This window comes from Bombus huntii, unplaced genomic scaffold, assembly GCF_024542735.1.
Source record: "Bombus huntii isolate Logan2020A unplaced genomic scaffold, iyBomHunt1.1 ctg00000061.1, whole genome shotgun sequence".
Lineage (NCBI taxonomy): Eukaryota > Metazoa > Arthropoda > Insecta > Hymenoptera > Apidae > Bombus > Bombus huntii.
Window position 1 is genome coordinate 415,500 of NW_026099322.1, and position 16,457 is coordinate 431,956.

General features: G+C 37.8%; 1 long non-coding RNA gene across 5 annotated transcripts; it reads right to left on the bottom strand.

The window, feature by feature from the left end:
* Positions 1–7,225: 7,225 nt before the first annotated feature.
* LOC126875997 (uncharacterized) lies at positions 7,226–12,541 on the bottom strand. Of its 5 annotated transcripts, none has more exons than XR_007693845.1 (4): positions 11,911–12,541; positions 10,494–10,789; positions 10,207–10,281; positions 7,226–10,089 (listed from the first exon to the last, which is right to left on the bottom strand). It is a non-coding gene; the product is annotated as an uncharacterized LOC126875997 (long non-coding RNA). The 5 variants fall into 5 exon arrangements; XR_007693844.1 differs by having other exon boundaries at positions 10,207–10,371; XR_007693841.1 differs by having other exon boundaries at positions 10,207–10,411.
* Positions 12,542–16,457: the final 3,916 nt, after the last annotated feature.

Here is a 16,457-nt window from a genome sequence, read left to right on the forward strand (position 1 = left end):
TTCGCCTCCATATGAACCCATTGAATAATCGATACGAGTTGCTCGTTACACGGTAATTCCTTGCTTTCAAATTTGAAAGCCACCCCCATAGGCCCTGTTAATCGGTCAGACTAGCGCAGAGACGCGTTTCATTTGCTATAATTCGATCATCGGACGGTTTAGTTATCGTCGAATTTTGACGCTGCTTACCAGCAGATTAATCTCTAGCAAACAATTGATAGGCGTCACAAACAGACCAGTTGCTTCGTAGTTAGCGAGTCTCTGGACGTTCAGAATATGAGGATCCAGCTGATCCACCATTACAATTAATCGGATTAATTCTCACTCCCTCTCGCCAAGGGATATATGTAATTGATTTTCTGAATCAGGGATGGCTATTCCGATAATATACAGTAAATATAAAATATAGCGAAAATACATAGTAAATCGAATTTTTCCTTTTCATTTCTTAACTTTATCTGTTCTCAAGATACATAGCTTTTGCAGTTTTCCGTAATGGGACAGAAAGCGGAACGTCTTTAGGCTACCATCTTTTTCTTTTTACAATTTAAATTCGTTTCTTCAATGTCCGTTAGAACATTTTCCAGCCAATATTTTCTAAAATTTCACACGTATCCTTCCTTCGCTATAAGACGCGAGATACACGTGTACTTCAGCATCGACGTGTCTTCAACTCATCGATGCCTCTTTCTCGGCGTTTCCCATAGTCCGTTTTCCATTCTGTCCGCGTTTCAACCCCCGACCACATTTTCTGTGCAACGTGTACACACATCCAAATATGGGTTGACTGCGACACGGGAAAACTCAGCGTTAGAAACGAACGAAGAAACGCCTAACCATCGTGAAAGCGATGTGAACGCGGAAATCGGACGAGGCGAAGTTAATTTCGACTATCAGCCAGCTTTGGGCAATGAATCTCGACGATTTCCGCGAGCATATTGGACTTATCTGCTCCAGCACGCCTTACAATCACGATAACACCTTCTGTTGCACGCACGTGAACACGCAACCCCCTCGTTACCCTCGAAACGAGCGGTCAGAGATCCGTGAACAAGATTGAAGTTCGTTGCGGTTACGGAAGCCGTTTACGAGCCTATGGATTACGAGGGTCGTTTCGAAGAATGCAGTGAGCGATCCCATGGAGCGTAATTCTTAGCCCATTAACGGGCAACGTTGCGTTAGCGAATTTCATCTGTCACCTTTTCCCCAATGAATTTGCGTTATCGAATTCTATTTGTTAACATTATCACCACGACAAGCAATTCCAAGGATGAGCTTCGCGTTTACCTCGTCTCTACTTTTTCTATCTGGATTCTACAATTTCATGAGTTTCAAAGGATGTGGATAAAACGGCATTATGAGAAACTGTTGGTTGATTCTTCATGGGTTAACGTAGTTTTGAAGAAATTCTTCCAGGAACCGGGAAGAATATTAAACATTGAAATCGGATACAGTACCAATTCTGAGAACTTTGAAAATGACACGGTACCACAATGTCGCTATAGAGACCAATATAATGTTACTCTAGAGGCTTTCACTGCTCGAATTGTCACAATTATTTTTTATACTTCCGATCCTTGATCATGCCAAAGCGTTATTTTTAAAAAATAAAATATATAATAGAAGTGTGTATAGAACTGTTGAAAGGGTCCGTGTAACAGACTTTCGTCGATGATCTATACAACTAAAATTCTTAATATTAAATTCAATTCGTAGAATATTCAAATCTATCTATAGTTTGATCGAATCTTCGATTATAAATCGACGTAAAATTTTTGGATACTACAAGCGTAGCCATCGTTCAGTATCTCGTAAACGTCTGATGAAGAAGTACATGTTACAAGGCTTATACGTCAAATCTATAGAACACCTGAATATAACTGACTTCCCAATATTTCAATATTCCAGGTCCCATAGCTATATCGGATGTCGATTAATACGAAACATGAGAAGTCAATCAATCGATATGTTCAATGGCACGTAATCTTGATAAAAGCTGTACAAACTTGCAGTCCTTTCCTTGTTTATAACGGGAAATTGAATACTTTGTAATTAAATTGTAGAAACAGAAGCAATAAAATGTTGCGTGGCCTGTCGCAATAACGTAACGAATCGATATAATGGTTGCCACAGATTAATTAATTAATATCAATCCCGCGATCCTCCATCGCAGCTGTCTTTATTTCCGCGTAGTTTGTATCGAATTCGTCGCGTTTCATCGTGAGAAATCTTCAGCCGTTCCAAAAGTCTCGTAAAGATTAATCCTTCATAATTGAAGAGCGGAAGTAGATAAAGTTGCCAGTATCGAAACTAAAGTTTTCTGGGAAACGACTGTTTATGAGAAATTGTTTGTTTATGGAAATGTTATTTATTAGAAAAATATAACGATACTTATTTATTACGCATATTATAATACTTTATATAATTTTACGATATCTCTATTCTATCGTTTCAAAGATCTGTTAATTAACGATAAAAAAAATATCTTCTTTATATCTTAAGAGAAGATATGTAAGTCCATTATGTAGTTTGCTTAAGAAGGTCAGTAGAGATTTTCTTATCTGATGGGATAATTGAGGCAGATTTATCTACGCACATGTTCAAGCACGATGGAGGGAGTTTGCTGGCACATGGTGCACACAGTCTAATTTAGGGAACTAATCGTATAACATACATCATACACAACCTATATCACGTATGAAACGTTAAAAACTGTACGAATTATTATGATTACACTTCCCTTCATATTTAGTGATATTAACCTTCATACAAACAACCTCTTCAAGGAAAAACAAAATTCTTTTTCGAAAATGGCACTTCCAATTCTTCTTATTCTCACTATTTAATTGCTAGCCGTATCAAGTAACAACGAAAAAAATAATAATATCTAATCGTTAAGCAGGGCCATATTTTTGGGGATACAATTAAAAAAGTAAATCGTCGGTGGAATATTGTTTCACCTATCAAGAATTTTGGAAGATATAATTAGAAAGGTACAACCTGGGTAGAAAATTGTACTCCTTATCGAGCATTTTTGAAAATATAATTGAGAAAGTGGAATCTGGATAGAGAATTGTTTTACCTACGAAGCATTATAAAAAATAAGTTTAATAAAACTATACCTTGGATAGTTCATATATTTTTTCATATTATACGCATTCGTTAAAATTTTACACTCCCAAACATCCTGCTATACTTGCACAAAAAAGCGCAGTCTAGTAATATCCCCCTTACTGCTCCTCGCATTTTCTTTCTAATCATCTCTCGTTCGCTTTTCCTGATATTATTCTCATCGTAAGTTCAGAGTGGCGGTTTTTAAACTCAGGAACGCGCGGCTGTTCGTTAAATGAAATATCAAACGTAAGAATTGCCGCAGTCTTAACGCGAGATAATTCATTTCGTGGCAAAGAGCGCACGTCGTTGAATATTAATTCATATCTCATATAAGTTGCGAATAAAAAAAGCAGATAAAAGAGGACAAAAATCCGATAATTACCGCGAATCTTTACGCAATTTCAAGAAATACAAAAGAAATTTGTTTGTAAGCATGCTACTAAGTATTATTAGAAGTACTGTACTTTCGATATTTTACATATTCTTGCATATTTTCTACATTTTTCTGTATTTTTGTATCCTTAAACTTTCTGTAAACGCGTAAACGTCTGCGCTCTGACAATGACAAGGAAGATTCTACTGATAAAAATAAAGCATCGAATTTCACCGAACTCTTAGAAATGTAATTCTCAGATCACATAAATTAAAAAGAAAGAACAAAAGAAAATACAAATATATATATATACATACGTAGCCACAAATCAATTTGGATCACGACAGATAAAATAGGTAGCAATAATGTCTCCACGAACATTATCATAATTTATTGGAATTTACATAAAAGCCAAAGAATGCTATTGTTTCAATGACACGGCGTTTTGTCGAGTTAGATAAATATGAATTGTGTGTTTGAACAAGTGTTCGGTCGTGTTTCACGCGACGAAAAAGGAAATCACAAGACAAGGTGTCGCCTCGTTGGAAGCAACAAATCGCAATACGAGGGTGGAAATTGGGTGATACCGGGAGGATTACGAGGGATGAGAAATCTGTCGAGAGCGTGAAAGGCTCGCAGTCACCGGGTTTCTCCAGTTCTGTCGCTTTTAACGCCGAGTTCTTCCGCTTCGAGGATAGAAGCTGCGAAATATCGAGGCCATTGTCCAAAGATTTTCAAGAATATCCGATGCAACGTCTTGAAATTTACGAGAGCAAGTCTGATAAATTCTTATCTCTGGTCCATTCGTGGCCAATTTTTTAATACCCTCGTAACTTGTAACGACAAATAAAAATATTGGTACAGGCCAATTTTTTTTTTTTGGATAAAATCTTGTGTGAATTTACAAAAAATACGATTCTTCGTTTAAATTTTTTCCCTTATTGTCTTTACATATTTGGAGTTTAAACGCGTTATAAGTACGTTTTTTTTAACATGATTACGTAGAATTCTTATTCTGAATAAATTATTTGTTTCCGCTTCATAACTGTTTCTAAATTACAGTGCATTTAATCTTGAAATGCACAGTAACATTTTATACTTTTTACGTTCTAAGGAATTTTCAGGATCGGTTAAAAATTAAATTACAGTAATGGTAATACTCAATATTAATGTCAGACGTGAATACTTCACTGTTTTGTATAATAATTTGTTATCTTGGCATCGATAAAGGTATTTAATATACAAAGCGTACAGATTAATAAGAATTTTAATTAATCCTTCTTCTATAGTATTCACCGTTCTTTTCGAGCTCGTACCATTTCAAATAGACTTTCGAATAGATTTCAAAGATTTGTCTGTTCAAATAAAACGCGATCTTTTTTATTTCCCTATCAGTCGTCCCGTTACTGTTCCGTAGTTTCCAACAGATTGCAGATTCGTTTAAAAAACATTTGTAACGAAAAACAAACCCACTCGCAGAAATGTTATTCAATATCGCATATATAACTTTTATAGACATCCTCCTCTCATTGCTATCATTGTAAACAGATTGAAACTTCGTTTGCAAACACTCGCGATTAAAAAAAAAAAAAGAAGAATTAATCTTAAACAATTTTATCTTGTGTTCCATTTATAATTTTCATAATTGTCTTCCCGACGTTGTATCATTTTAAATGGCTTTTTTCTATCCATCTATGTTGCAGCGAGATCAACGGTCCTAATTACTAAATTGCACGATGTGTTCATACAAATTCACTTTTTATGAACGCGATGAAACGAAATGAAACCTAAGTAGAGATTTGTTTTCTCATCAAGTATAACGAGTTTTATACTTTGGATAGATAGCCTCGTTGTGAGAAGGTCTTAATCGTTTATAATTGCGATTAAGTAATTGCAATAAGTCATATTTTTAAGAAACGTTCTCACATGCTGTCACACACTCTAATTAGAAAAGGATCATGAAACATTCGGTTTATGATATTATTTGTTTGTAAATCTTCCTGCTTCCGGAAACTTTTTTAAATATGAAAATATTTATATACAAAATGAAATATTTTTTTCAATATCAACACTTCTTGCGTTTATGTTGTCCTAGTCAGAATTATATTATTTCGTGTATCCTGTTGCTTTTTATATGATAGTCCTCTCGTTGGCCGCGGATTCGTTATCAAGCCTGAGGCCCTCGTCACTAGTGTCACTATCGACAATAAAGGTGCCCCACCCGCGACCGGACGATGGAGAACTCCAACACGGAATCGCAATCTCCCACGAGCCCTGCCCGGGAGGGCGCCTCGAGCTCGGACTCGGAATGTGACTCGAGCTCGGATTCGGATTCAGACTCGACATCAGAAGTGGCATCCGAACACACGTTGTCGGCACGGGATCGTAAGAGTATCGTGCGCGCACTAAAGCGGTCGCTAGGGAAGAAGAAGAGGAAGAAGAAGAAGAAGAAGAAGAAAGGACACCAGGCAACCTGGGTATCGCTACCGCGCTTCAACCCCGAAGCCGCGGACGCAGATCCAGCCGCCTGGTGCACAGCCGTCGGCCTGCTAATGAGGGACCACCCCCTGAAAAACAGCGCACTGTATTCTGCCCTAAACCGTGCCCTAGAGGGTCCGGCAGCGTATTGGCTTACGCAGATAATGAACGGCGACGAGCTCACCTGGCCAGATTTTAAGGAACAATTCGCCGCGCACTTCGGTGGCCAAGAAGTAGCAGCCGCGTCGCTAATCAAGGTAGCCGAGGAACTACCGCGGGACGGCGAAACACCAGGAGCGTACGGAAATCGTATCATCACCCTTCTGGGGTCGAAGTGGCGAAATTCAACCAGGGAAGAGGTACTCGCCGCCACCGCCCTCCATCTGCTGGGCTCGCGCGATGAACGTTTTAAACGACTAGCACTCACGAGTGACATCACGTCGGTGAAACAATTCCAAAGAGAAATGAAGCCCTTCCTATACACGGAGTGGCCAACGCCCCCGCCGTGGAGGTCATTAGCGAGCTCCGGAAACAAACGAGGCAGGTCACCCGCCCCCTGGACCAGGTGTGGCCACTGCGGTATTTACGGACATCCGACATTCGAATGCCGCAAGAGGGCGAAGTGGGAACCGAAGAAGGACCCCCGACGCCCGGAGGAAAGCCGACCGGTTGCACCACCAAAAGCGTTGTGCTTTCACTGCCACATGCCGGGACACATCGCGTCTCGCTGTCCATCGCGGCGAGAAGAAAAACATTGCAATCGTACGTCGATCGGAGGATCGTGTGTACTGAGACACTCGACCGGAGTCTTGTTTCGGTGGCGTCGTTGGGATGACGAGCAGTCTTGCTAGAGAGCTGATCGGTGAAGGAAGTCGAGTGCCTTACGAGCAGGGAGTGGTGCACGTGTGAGTTAGAGCAAGGGAACCTGTCCTCCCGTTGGTCACGGATTCGTTATCAAGCCTGAGGCCCTCGTCACTAGTGTAACTATCGACAATAAAGGTACCCCACGCGCGACCGGACGATGGAGAACTTCAACGCAGTACCGCTACCTCCCGCGAGCCCTCCCCGGGAGGGCGCCTCGAGCTCGGACTCGGAGATTCAGGCTCGACATATATATTATTATATATATTATATATATTATTATATCTATATAATATATGTATTTATATCTATAAATATATGTATAAATATATCTATTTAAAAAAATAAAGTTGACCTTCATATATCGCCAATAATATCGCGTGCGTAAAAAGAAACTAATTACATTTAATTCTTTTTTTACATTTATTTATTTTTTATTATTATTTTTTTCACAACTAATTACATTTAATTATTACATTTACATACATTTAACTATTATTACATACATTTACATACATTTAATTATTATTTTTTTCATAATTATATCTCGTTTGAAATATTTTTCGACATAATTAATTGTTTCAAAAACATATATTCCAGCCTTCTAAATGATTTATTTTGCGTATTATACGAATTATTCCATCTATAAATAAATTGTTCTCTCTACACACAAACACGCACACAGTCTGTTAATTACACGAGTTAATTGTAACATTTTTCTCGATAAGTTGACAGAGCAAGGAAAATGAGCGACGAACATACCTACAAACTAATCTACTTCAATGCCCGTGGTCGTGCCGAACATATACGGTACATATTTGCATATACTGGCATCGAGTATACCGACGAGAGGATCCCCGAAGAACTCTGGCCTGAATACAAGGATTGTAAGCGTGAAGAATCGATTTTTACTTTCATCGTTCAACTCTCAGATATCTGCCACTTACTCAAACTTTTCTGTATATAAAACTTTCGTTTCACGTGCAGGCTAAACTTACTTAAAGTAAAATTTCATACGGAATAAAGTCGAACTTTTCATTAAGTTTTGCTTCCGTAATATCGTGTTCATCGAATACCAACTTAATTCACTTACGATTCTCGAATTTTTGTGTTGCAATCTTTATTGTTTTCAATGAATCGAAGCATTTCGAATATTTTGAGAAAACCGTAAATAGGTGACTTAAAATAGGAATACAAAAATACTTCTACGTTTCTCGTTAATTTAAAAACTTTTTAGGACTTGTCGGAAAAAAAGGATAAAAAATTGAAATCAGTTCGAAAATGAACAAGAACATAGCTAAAAAGTAGAAAGAACAAAGCAGACATAAAATTCGATCTTCCGTTGCGACATTTCTATCGTAAATAGTCTTCGATATAATCTTATATGTCGCTTGCAGATAGAGAAACAAAAAATCAACGTAAGTCTGTAAATCAATCCTGTCGGTGTAAAACACAAAATTACGTTCGCAAGAGACATTCGATTTATATTCCTTGCATTTCAATTTTCATTACAAGAACCGTGTACATTTTCTAATATTTTTTCCGTGTCTGGTATTATCTTTTATCCTTGATTTTAAAAACTTTAGGTTCTTCCCAACAGTCAAAAACACGCGACACCCTGTCCATCGTAATCGTAAGAAAAGAAAAAAAGGAGAAAGAAGACATTTCTGTATTTCTTTACTAGGTCATGTTGATTAAAACCGAAATGATTTCGATTCATCTATTCACAAGAACGCAACGGCCTCGGAAGCTGTGTTGTGATTTCCTATCGATCGTTTCCCTCTACACAGTGTTCATATGAGCCATGTTTGTTCTTAGCAATGCCTTATAAAAAGCTGCCTGTGCTGGAGATAGACGGGAAACCGGTAGCGCAAAGTAACGCTGTGGCGCGATACTTGGCGAGGAAGTACGATCTAATGGGAAAGGACGAATGGGATGCGATGATATGCGACGAGCTCGTCGATACTCTTGGAGATTTGAAGCAAGGTGAGTAACTGATGAGATGACTTTGCATTTGTCTCACCACAGAGACAGACGTTCAAGAATTCATTGTGAAAAGACGAGTACAAACAAGATACGTATGTCTTTCCGTTAAGCGAATGTTACAGTTTGTTTGCAAAAGTCAGTTTTTAGATTATAGAATCGTAGATAGAATTTAGAGGATAGAAACTTTTAGTAGTCACTTTTAGTTTAGTAAAGTCTTATCGACAATAAGCAGACTACGTTATGATACAACGATTCCAACTGAAGATTTCTATCGACATCACGAATTCGATGGCTTCCAAATTTTCTTCTCTGCAATCTCAGACGCTCAACTCGAAAGAATCTTTTAGATCCCCCGACAAACACTCGACTCAGGTTATCTATTATCGTAATCTTCCTACGGGATTTTTTTTAACTGCGTTGCGTTAACGAATAACGGGATAACATCACGTTTCTCTCAACGCCTTTCAACGTTCTACAACTTTTATTCTTTGCAAATCCCTGTCTCTATATGATAAACGCTGGTTATCCGCGGAAGAAGCGAGGACAACGAAGTGTTACTCGATGATCAAAGACAGGAAGATCCTGGTACGCGATAACGTTACTAATTTCCAATTACGATATGTGTGATTACGTAACATCTGCTGTCTGCATAATGCGTTAACGATCCGCGCGTTGATCGCATAAATATAAATCGAAGGGAATGGAATCGCTCGAAACTCATGCAACTATCCGCAGGTGTTTAAAATCGTGTTTCTACACCGCCAACGTAACGTCACGCCAGTCGAATCGAAAAATTATTACTAGACAGAGAAGGTGAACAAAAAACGAGGTAAATAGGCTACCGATTGAATAATATCATAACGATCGTATCTCTGGTTTTTGCTCGTCTTTTATATTTGTTTCAAATGTATAAAATATAATCGTATCGATATCGTCCACGATTAAAGCCATCCATCCGCCATCGACGAGGAACGAACGATTATATTTTATCATTTATGCGAATCCTTCTCTTCTCTTCTTTCTCTATTTACGCCCCTCGCCTTGCTTCGTACCGCCGATGATTCACAATTCGATGCACCTGAACAGCTGGAACGTCGCAGATTTTTCCGTACGATAACAAACGTGTTTTTGATGGCCTGCTTTAAACCGTGACGATCGCCATGACGTGCATCAATTGTTGAATGATGTAGTGCGACGATACTCCTACGCAACTTTTTTTTACGCTGTTTTTTCCTCTATTTTTTCTTCCTGTGTGTTATCACATGATCATGAGATACCTGTATAGAAGATGCAAAGAGTCTGTGAAGAATTTACAGATATTTAAGATTATCATAATGATTAAGCAAAAGCTAAGACGCAAAATATTGCTCAAGATGTAATTATGTAATATTTACTCAATTTCTAGAAGACTGTTTATATCTTGTTGTTATTCTTGATATGGAGATAAATATAGTATACTTTATTAAGACCTAGATAAAAGACTTTTTTCTCGTTTCTCTTCTCTTACTTAATCACTAAGAGTTATATAACGTTTATTCGATAATTCTGCTTCTCCTGACCTTTCCACAAATGGTTGTTTATATCTCGACATTCTTGGTACTTTTAATCAAATTTTAATAACAGTACTTTACTCGTCAGAAGTAAATAAAAAAGCTCTACGTAGAAGCAAGGATTTACTTACATTTCCTTTCTCGAATCTCAGTTAGCAATGTTGTTCCTCTTGAAAGATTTTCCAAGTTTCCAAGACAATTTCCACGCTGGTAACATTGTATATATTTCAAGTATCGTGAACCACAGGAACTTGTTGAGGCAATATTGAAGAAAGCAAAGAGAATGAAGAAATTGTAGGAACTATGAGAGGCTACTCCTTCTTTCACACCTTATTTTCTCTTCGTTTGGGGGGAAAAACACAAATGAACGTAACGGTTGGTTTCATATACGTTTCAGATATCTGCTACTATCGCATGGAGGAGAATCCTGAAAAGAAGGAAGCGAGGAAGAATCAACTTTTGAACGAAACAATACCATTTTACTTGACTAAATTCGACCAGATTATTGGCAAAAATAAAGGATATATCATTCCTTCTACCGTAAGATTTTTTATCCAAATTTAATGTTAAAATTTTTAGTCTTTGTGCAAACTGGGCCATGTTGTCCATAAAAAATTATTGAAACTTTGTTGCGACAAGACAGCTTTAATTGTTGAGAGCAGAGTGTATCTTTAAAATTCACTCCTGTTAGTTTATGTACAAATGAATTTGCCAAGATTTTCAGCTTTTAGATAATTATTCATGTATCTTCCTCATCAAGTTTGATAGAAATTATTACTATCGTAATCAAAGCAAAGATTAAGATATGTAAGATCATTTCTCTGGATATGACACTCTTGTTTAATGAGTGATAAATGATACCATTCGAAATATCATATTTATATAATATATAATGATACTTATAAGTGTAATCACTTAAGTACAGATATCTGAATTTTTCTCACTGTCACTGACATAGATACGTATTATCGTTCCTTAGATTACTTGACCAGTTTATTTCTTTCATCACTGTGTTATTATATAATAATAATAAATAGTCACATTAAATTAATTTAGTATGACTATGATGTTTAATAATACGTGTTTCATTGCAAAATATTTAGCGATTGAAGGGCTCATAGGAAACATGAAAGTGAAAGAATACTAGAATCTAGAGTTTACGATTTCAATTTCTTTAACGAGATATTTATCATATTACACAATTCCTGTAAATGTATTTGTAATTATATCGCCGAAGAATTGTATTTAATTAAGCTATGAAGTTGTGGAATCGTGAGAAGGATTATTTTTATAGAACTGTCTAATTTCCATTCGACATTGATTGATTACTCTTTTTTACATAATACCAGTTTTGTCATTTTTAATTAACAAATACCTCCAAAGGTTGAAGTTTCTAAAATTATCCATTAAATTCTGACAATAAAATAAAAATCCAAATTCTTCCTAAAAAGCTAGTGATCTGTAGTTAAGAGTTCGATTTTTCACATTTTTCGAGGTAAATTAAAAAAATTGTTTAATAGAGGAGGTACAAAATAAATGTATACAAACCTTTTTTCAGACGACATGGGCGGACTTCGTATTTGCAGCGGCCCTTGAAAATTACGAGTATATGTTTGGGGCACCAGCTTTGGATAAATATCCAGCTCTTCGAGCATTGAAGAAAAGGATTCATAGAATACCGGCCATTTCTGATTGGCTGATTAGGCGCCCATTCACAAACAGCTGAAAAGCTAAAAACGTGTGGAAAAAAGATGACCAGTACACCAGTATATATATATGTACGCTGGCATCGCTATGTTGGTAAATGTTCGATGTTATACGTGTCGTAAAATGTAACAGTTCTATTTAAAAAAAAAAATTTCGTTTCTATGAGTACGTTAAAAGTTTAACTATAAAAAGTCTCATCTGGGCTGTGCTCCTTTATGGAAGGTATTATTGTGTTTGAAAGAACACAATATATAATAAATGTATGTATGTTGTATAATAAATGTATGTTCTTTCGAAAAAAGTTCGAAATTTTTCTTTCTTTTATTCGTACTTAACTTTTTAATAAAATGCACGATTAATTCTTGTGTCTCGTTTAAACAGCTTTTGGTCTATCGTTATTTCGAATTATTTGAACATCGTGTGAATTTACTATTTAATTTTACAATATCATTTACTATATAATTTTACAATATCATTTATTATATAATTTTACAATTATAATTTTACAATATCAATAATTTACAATAAGTGAGGGAAAAATCATTGAATGTTATATCTAGATGTCTATATACTATTTTAAACAATACTTAACTCGAGATACTCGTTTCGTCTCTTCATGATACTTACTGGCAATACCGAGTACAAATATGATGTTCTTTGAAAATAAAAAATGGATTTGAAAACGTTAATGCACGTAAATTAAATTTGGTTTGGACATATATGACACAATTTGTATGGACAATGAAGAGTACGAATCTACGAATTTCGAGGTAAAAGTATTGATATATGTATCGATATTTCTGGTCGTTACAATATCTCTAATCAATACAAAGTTCTAACTGAATGTTAGAATGTTAAACGTTAAAACGTTTAAAACGTTAAAATGTGTATCGAATCGTTGTAATTCCAAAGATGTCAATTGATGTAATGTAATAATAAAGTATAAAGTATAATAAAGTATAGAGTATAATAAAGTGTAAAGTATAATTTCGTCTGTGATATAATCTTTCTATTCCATTTTGTTACGTCGCACCGCGAGCAATATGGCAACCAGATGTCACCGTATACTCGCAGCGTATCCTCCATAGTTTCAAGTACCTTCCATAAATCTCATAGATTTCCTAGAAAAGGTCCTTCAAACCAAACAAACGTCTGTTTCCGAAGAATTTCTAAAGACTATTGTCTACCCCGACTGGACAAGGGAAAGTTAGTTTTTCTCACGTACGCTGCAACTTTCCTCCCACTAACCACTTTCTCTCGAGGGCGGTTAAGACCCTTCGTCTAACCAATTAACGACGAAGCCTACTCCCTCACTCTCCTAACTAAAATCGTCACCAACAAATCCGATGGTCCCGTGCGCTAGACACACCCATCCTTAGCTTTCCTCCGAGACAGCATCGTCTCCCAAGACAGTTCTGATTTCACATCCTTCGAACGGTCAATATCCTTCCACCGGGTAGGGCACACCCACAGATCAGCCACTCATTCATCTCGTACATATTCTCAACGCGAGAATTAATTGTAATTTCAACAAATAAATAAAAAAAAAAAAATCTCGTACATACGCACCAGCGTAACTGCCTTCGTTATAAGTTGTTGGAATAAACGGTGAAATATAACTTACTATACAGTGTCATATTCATTTAACCACCTCTTATCTTAACCGAAACAGGGGAACGACTACTTCGCGGCGTCGATTCACCGAATCGTAGCGAGAATTTACGCCTCTCGCTACTGCGACTGCGTCTCTCCGCGAACGGTCGTAACACATTGATCGACAGAAGTACTAAACTCTAATAACATAAATTTATATATTTTCTATTTCCCAGCCACCAGTTTTATAGATTTTTCTATCTTCTGTACTACTTTTATCCCTTTTATTTTTTCTTACATGAGATTATTGTAAATTTTTTTTTTTTTATTTATTTGTTGAAATTACAATCAATTCTCGCGTTGAGAATTTTCAGTAATTTTTCTGGCGTGGCGCAGTGACATGGCTGTTTATTTACAATAAGTTAATACTTATTATAGATAGATATAATTTATAATCTATAAGTATTATAAGTAAGTGCATATGCTTAATTTGGATAATTAAATGAATCTAACGTTTAGGTCTAGCGGGTAGTGCCTCTTCAGCCTGCGAATCTGGTCCATCGTATCGAGTAGTCCAGTGATTAGGGGGTTTCGGTGTTTGTTGATTCTTTTGCTGTATCTGTTGCTATATTTTGCTATTTCCTCTTTGACGGTGGGTATCTTGAGGTCGCGGTGTATTGTTTCATTGGTTACATACCAAGGTGCGTCAATTAGGGATCTTAGCGTTTTCGATTGAAAGCGTTGGAGTATTTCGATGTTGGAGTTACTTGCTGTTCCCCATAGTTGGATTCCGTAGGTCCAGACAGGTTTTATTACGGTCTTGTAGAGGGTAATTTTATTCTGTAAATTTAGTTTGGAGCGTCGGCCCGTGAGCCAATAGAGTTTTTTTAGTTTGTCCTTTAGTTGCTTCCTTTTATCTGAGATGTGTGTCTTCCACGTTAGTCTCCTGTCCAGGGTCATGCCCAGGTATCGGACTGTGTCCCTGCTAGGAACTGTTGCATTGTTGATGGTGACCTGGGGGCAGGTTTGTTTTCGGAGCGTGAAGGTTACATGTGAGGATTTCTTTTCGTTGACTTTGAAGCCCCATTTGTGAAACCACTTTTCCATGGAGTCGAGACTTCGCTGGAGAGTGGATGAGGCTATTACCGGGTCTGCGTGGGAAGCTAATAGCGCTGTGTCGTCTGCAAATGTCGCTATTGTTATATCGTTTGATATAGGTAGGTCGGCAGTGTAGATGGAGTACAGTAGGGGTCCGAGGACACTACCTTGGGGTATGCCGGCTTCTATTGGGAATGTTGCGGAAGTGGCGTCTAGGTATTTAACCATGAATTGTCTATTGGTTAGGTAAGATTTTAGGATGGAGTAGTAGGGGTGGGGTAGGATCTTTTTAAGTTTGTAAAGTAGCCCTTCATGCCATACTTTATCGAATGCCTGTTGGATGTCTAGGAAAACCGCTGAGCAATATTTTTTCTTTTCGAGTGTTTGGCTGATCGTATGAGTTAAGCGGTGGATTTGCTCTACTGTAGAATGATGTTTTCGGAAGCCGAATTGGTGATCTAGGAGTGTTTTCAAGTTCTCTAGGATTGGAAGGAGTCGGTTCGTGAGCATCTTCTCGAATAGTTTGGACAGGGTAGGTAAAAGACTGATTGGGCGATAGGAGCAGGTTTCGTGTATCGGTTTACCGGGTTTAGGGATGAGGGTAATCAATGAGATTTTCCAAGCCTTAGGATAGTGTTCCAGGCGAAGGATAGCATTAAAAATCGATGTGATGAGTGCTATCCCTTTTGTGGGAAGTTCCTTGATTGCTCTATTGCCTATTAGGTCGTGTCCTGCTGCTTTCTTGGGGTTTAGGCGACTGATTGTTTCTATAGTCTCAGCAGAGGAGAAGGGTTCGATAGGAGGGGACATTTGGAAGGGGGTGTGTAGGTATTCAGTAACGTCCGCGGCGGCTTGGGGGGAATGGGGTTTGAATACTTTTGACAAGTGTTTTGCAAACAGGTCGGCTTTTTCTATAGGGCTCCGCGCCCATCCACCTTGCGGACGGCGGATAGGTGGGATTATTTGTGGGGGGCGTGTGAGTTTCCTGGAGGCCTTCCATAGTGAGTAGTTGGCGTCGGCTGTGGGGGATAAGCTGGCGAGGTATTTATGGAAACAGTCGTTTTTATAGTTTGTTAAGGTTCTGGATAGTTTTCTAGTTGCGTTGTTAAGTTTGCGTTTGTCCTCCGGTGTTCTGTGGGTCTGCCATACTCTTCTTAGTCTACGTTTTTCTGCTATTTTTTTTAGTATGTATTGTGGATATTCTTGTTTGCTGTTAGTTGGCTTTGTCGGTGTGGAGAGGCGGATTGCGTTTATTATGCTCGTGTTTAAGTATTCCGTGGCTGCTTCGATATCTTCCTTTGTTTTTAGTGGGGTGAAGGCTGAGGTTGAGTGTGTAAAGACTTCTCTGAAGAGCTGCCAGTTGGTGTGTTGGTTGTGAATGGAGCCATTAGGTGTACTCTCGATGATTGTTGAACTGACTGTTGCTATCACGGGAGAATGATCAGAGGAGAGATCAGCCGAGGAGTTGATCTGGACGTGTCTTGATGGGATATTTTTAGTTATGAAGAAGTCGAGAAGGTCGGGTATTTTGTTGGTGTCACTGGGCCAGTATGTGGGTTCGTATGTGGTGAAGTATTTGAGGTTGTTGTTTATTATGCTGTTTAAGAGGTTTTTGCCTCTTGCTGTAACCAGTCTGCAGCCCCATTGGATGTGCTTGGCGTTATAGTCTCCTCCAACTATGAATCTATTGCCCAGGG